Raw genomic sequence first — 5,833 nt, 5'->3', positions numbered from 1 at the left:
CCGGAGGCCCGTATCTTTGTGCACTTTTGCGCTTCCCGACTCGGGTGTCAGCGCCGCAGGCCTAGGTAGATGTATGCCAGGCGCGTCGCAGCGCAACAGTGTTTCGTGAGATATCGCGAAGCCTGTTACGCGAGACGTGGTCTGGCGTACATCTACCTAGTAATAAATAAAACAAACACGTGTTGTACAACTTACGTGCAAAATAGCCTGGCGGGGCACAGGCTGTTCATTTCGGGGTGGGTTTTCGGGGACCACCCCCATGGGCTTTACTTGTGGCAAATTGCCCGGCAGCTGGGCTGTTGGGGGCCTGGCCGGTGGGGTGATGGGGCGGTTAGGAGCACATGGGGTCCTTGACATGCACTTGTGTACGCCTCGCCCAGTTTTGGGTCCGGCCCAAGGCGCCCCCACACAGGGTGCTAAAATAAACAAGGTAGATGTACGCCAGACCACGTCTCGCGTAACAGGCTTCGCGATGTCTCACGAAACACTGTTACGCTGCGACGCGCCTGGCATACATCTACCTTGGCCTGCGGCGCTGACACCCGAGTCGGGTAGTGCAAAAATGTACACAAGGATACGGGCCTCTGGCCCGTGAAAGACCCGTCACTTCGACTAAGCATGCAGGGTTGTACATTTTTTCGCTTATTTTCGTCAAAAACACCCTCTAGCGCCTCAACGGTTTGAGCTAGAGCAAAACGGAGGAAATTTTCGCCCTAAGGGCTCTACTTTGATGAGTTACCCCATAGGAAACTATAAAGAAAATATTTTCAAAAATCGTCATTTTTGGGACCCGTTGTTTTTGATTTTTTAAAAATCCAATTGATGAGCTAGAATGCTCATCTTCGACCTCGATCTGTCTCTTTATAACACAAAACGACCCTGAAAATCCCAGGTCGCTAGCTCAATTCGTTTTCGAGTTATCGTGCAGACAGACAGACAGACAGACAGACAGACAGACAGACGTGCAGACAGACAGACAGACAAAGTTTTTTTCGACCAGTCGGAGTAATAGGCTTCGCTAATCGCTCAGCCAATAAATACAAAAAAATAGGTGTGTGTGTGTGTGCGGGCGCGTGCTGTGCTCTGTACTTACTTTGGGGTTCCGGCGCCTATGTTGGCCTTCTCCCGCATCAGAAGTCACATCAGAAGTCGCATCGTAAGTGATGACGGCCAATGACTCAGCCAACTCGATGGCCGCGCTGACCGCGTGCATCACTTCCGTAGGATCATCATCATCATCATCATCATCGTCGCTCATGACAACCTCACACTGAAAATAAAACAGAACACATCGAATATGGGCAAGCCCACAAAGGACACCTCCACTTCACTTCCCTAGAATGCAAGTCAGACAAACTAACCTCTCCAACCGACGACAGCGATGAGCTCAATAGGGTGTTCCAGGCTATCTAGAACGGAAGTGAAAAAGAACAAACTCACCGATTAATTTGTTTCCGTCTGCTCAGTATGAGAAATTGCCATGGTAGTATGGACCGATTCTAACCTCTCAAATATGGAGGCGAGCTCGAAACTGACCTGACAGTTTTTCATACCTGAAACCCCGCGGTGACACGTGATGAGCTTAACCAATCAGAGCCACCACGGAAACAGAAAAGTCAGTGAGTTTGTTCTTTTCCTACTTCCGTTTTGGATAGCCTGGAATGCCCTATTGCAGGTCATTTGCCAAGTCGGGAGCGTGGACGGGGGTTGAAGCCTTTAGGGTCGCAACGTCGTCCGGCAACAACTCATTGGGGCTCTCGACATCGCACTGGATATTAAAAGAACACATTGTATGAGCAAACCGACAACTCTCCCCCCTAGAATACAAGACTGTTTTTATTAAAATAAAATAAACTAACCTCTCCAGGAGGCAAAACGTCTGTTTCCAATGAAGACGAAGACAACTTTGGCATGTCAGGTGCTCCATAATGCGGGAGCGATTGCGCCGAATGCGTCTCGCTGATGCTTGACAAGGACTGAAAAAAACGAACGAATATTAGTCTACGATCGCAATCACACCCCCACCTCCCTCCTGAAACGTAATTAAATCTCAGCGCAAGCATTACAAACGAAACTCAAAGGTCACGAGCAAACAAAGCTGATAGGCGAAGTGAAAGAAAAAGTCAGAGGTTAGGTTGCCCTGACGCCTCGAAACGGCGCGGAGCGCGGAGGCTCCTTTGTCCCAGTCCCTGACCGCCCTGAAGCTGTAAGGCAGGTTATGTGACGCGCGAAAATCTTTTTTTTTGTGTGTGTGTGTTTTTAGCCCGCCCTTCTGCTTTTAAAAAAGCATTAAAGCGGGCTTATGCAACCGCTCTCGTGTCCGTCTGTCTGTCTGTCTGTCTGTCCGTCGTCCGTGTAAGAGGAAGGAGATGAGCTAGAGGTCTGCAAATTTCAGGGTATCTTAGGGGTCGCTCCTGGACAACGAAACGCCTGGTGCAAATCCTAGCAACCACCCCTAAGGGGGTGAAAGGGGGTAACAAAGAAATAGGGGTTGGTCCAAAAAGTAGAAACAAAATATTTTTTTTATGGTCTCCTAAGGGGTAACTCGTGAAAGTAGAGCCCTCTGGGCGACAATTTTGTCCGTTTGACTCTATCTGGCACCGTTTGGGCGCTAGAGTGCTTTTTTCGACGAAAATACGGCGAAAATGACCGCGTTGCACATAAAGACGTACAAGGAGGCGTCCAATCGTAAAATGTCAGAGGAAGTACCCCCCCAAAACAACACGTTCTGAATCAGGAACTACCCTCGCATTAGCCGTATCTTTTACTGTTTCGGCCCTAGAGGTGGATATATTGAAAACAATGGCAAAAAGTCAAGTTATAAGACTCTTTGACAAACAATAGACAATCTAAAAACTGCGCGGGTTCATCTTTTAAATTTTTAAGCAAAGCAGAAGGGTGGGGTGTAGTCACGGTGTTGCCCCGTTACAGTCTTTTGTCATTTCCAAGGAGCAAATCTTTAGGGCCGCAGGCCCCCCGCCGAACGCTTTAGTTTACTCAAATGTGCAAAGTAATTTACCGGTCACATTATTTATTTGATTATGCACTTCAGTAAATCGCGAGACTGAAATGGTCGGGCCGAAGGCCCGACCATCGCCGCCGGCAGGCCAAGCAGGCCTGGCCCCTGCCGAACCGTTTGGCGGAAGGGCGGGCCTGCTTGTTTCAGTTTAAAGAAATAACAGGACATGCGCAAGATGCTCTAGGCGTACATATTGTGTTAAATAAAAGGGAAAAAACAACAACTAGAAAACCAAAACCGTACCGCACGTGGGACTCACCCATACATAGGCTCGCAACGCGAGGCGAGATCATGAGAAAACGACCGAATTTTGCCTTATCGGCACAGGGTTAACTGAAAAAACGAATGTCTTGCCACGGCATTTTTTTTTTTTTAAAAAAAAATACTGGCGTGGCAAGTATTATGGTGCAACCGTGAAATTTCATTCAAAGACGCTATCATTTCACATCCGACTGTATTTTTAAAAAGGCACTCTACTTACCAATCCCAAATTAGATGAGCAGTTCAAATCTATTGTGTCCCCCGACACCTCCTCAACATCGATGAATTCTTCGTCAGACATCTTTGAAATTTTTTTTCAATCAATCACGGTAACACACACGACCTGGTTTCAAGGTGGACGCTGGACAAATGCGAGGCGCTGAGGCAGGCTTTAACATGCCGGCACACACCCCCTCCCCACCGAAACCTTCCTTCACCCCCGCATCCCTCTTGCTACGGTGGCGCTCTTAACTCGCTTCCGCTCCGCAGACCGGCATGGCCCTAAGGTGGCCAGGGCGAGGCCCAGGTCGGGAAACGCAGCTCAAGGCCATGCCGGTGGTGCGTGTGCTGGTGATGCTCTCCCCCGCTCCGCACCACGCCAGCTGCCGGACGTGGCCAGGCCAGGACCAAACCAGAGCCCCTTCATGACGGCCCAGCTGCAAAACCCGGTACCCGGATCCCGGTAGGGTTTAGTCAAACCCGACTGGGTTTCACCGAAACCCGATGGGGTGACGCGAAATCCCGGCAGGGCTTCACGGAACCCAGCAGGGTTTTTTATTACCCAGTCGGGTTCATTCGAATTACCCGACTGGGTTTTTAGAACACCTGAGGTTAACTCAGGTCTCTCTAGACCAAAAAGTTGTCTTTTGGGGCACGATGAGCAGTCTTTTACGGGATACCATGATCATGCAAACGTCGGAACTTTTTATGTTCAAATCGAAAGCTGGTTAGTGATTTGGATTCAGCTCGTAGAAAGGAAACGAAAGTGTCTTATTCGCCGAGACGATCGGAGACAAAATGCCAAAGTTATTGACGTTCAAAGTGACACCAAGTCATTGTTGGCACTTATTGTCACTTTGAACGTCAATAACTCTGGCATTTTGCCTCCGATCGTCTCGGCGTGTAAGACACTTTCATTTTCTTTCGACGAGCTGAATCCAAATCACTAACCAGATTTTGATTTTAGCATAATTAGGTTTTGACGTTTGCGGCCGTGACCTCACACGTTTCCCAGGCGCAGTCTGGAAAAGGGCCGCTTCCCTGGCAATGACATTGTCATAAAGCCCTTCGCTGAGTTTCAAAGATTTTTTTCAGATTTTTTAGATCTATGTTTGCCTTTATGTGGATGACATCGTTCCCACCTATTTTTCCTACTCCACTTTTCCTAACCACAAAATGTCCTAAACTCATTCGTCCTAAATTTCGCATTCCTAATTATTTTTTCCTATTTACCAATTTTCCGATTCCAATTTTCCTAACCTAAATACGCAGAGTGGCCGATTCGGCTGAGCCGTGTACGCAGTACCATATATTGTGGGTATTATAGAAGTATTTTAGAATATTTTAGCTACTACGGAAGCTACAAGTTCTAGTGATACACTCCGAGTGTTCACAATTGCTTAAGATTGCTGGGTGGAAAGATCTGTAAACGAACTGTAGTCAGAACTTCGGCTGTGGTATTGAGTGCAGATCTTTAGATCGGGTTAACATAGGTTGACTATACTTAATTCCTTACATCAGTTAACCTCAGTTTTACATCTGTTTCTTAGTGTTCACTGGTAAAACAAGTGTTTAATTTTGCACGTCAATTGACGTTTAAGTTCAAGTGTGCATTTTCTCGACACTTTGTGGTGTCGAACTATGTTATACGTCAATTGGTGTTTAAACTTTCGACACTACCGAAACGTATAGCAGCTGCACACCGTATGGTTCCCTATTGAAAGCATAGAACTGCGTGTGTCCAAGTGTGCAGAATTTAAACGTTTACAAAACGTCTAAAATTTGCACACCACGCAAGTGTGCAACTTGAGTTAAACACCATGTAATGTGTTAAATCACAACTTGCACACGTTGGTGTGCAAATATTGCACACTTGTTTTACCAGTGTGGTGACTGCGTGCGTCATGTCAGCAACAAGATTGTTGCACAACAAAAAGGCGACTGGGGTGGGGAGTGCAGCCGGAGCCCGAGCCTAAGACGCGACATTTCATACTGAAAGTTACTCTATGTCACAACACGTGTGTGTACGTGTATAACAGTTGTTACATTCACAATTTTACGTTACCGTTGTTATACAAAGTGGTGTATGTAACAAACGTCGCATAAACTAAAATGCGTGACAGCTGTTACACTGCTTATTATGTTTGGGAAGCATAGCTCTATATTTACAATCAGCACAACGTAACAAGTATAATACCTGTTACTTAAAGTAATTTGTATAAAACTGTTGTGTGAAATAATTTGTGTAACCATGAGAGTACAACCGATGTTACGAACGCACACGAACGTAACAGAGAGATTTGTGTTATGTTACATAAAGTAATTTTCAGTGCA

The sequence above is a fragment of the Frankliniella occidentalis genome, unplaced genomic scaffold (assembly GCF_000697945.3).
Source record: "Frankliniella occidentalis isolate FOCC.00 unplaced genomic scaffold, Focc_3.1 Scaffold292, whole genome shotgun sequence".
Lineage (NCBI taxonomy): Eukaryota > Metazoa > Arthropoda > Insecta > Thysanoptera > Thripidae > Frankliniella > Frankliniella occidentalis.
The sequence above is the reverse complement of the archived record's forward strand: the minus strand, read 5'-3'. Positions refer to the sequence as shown.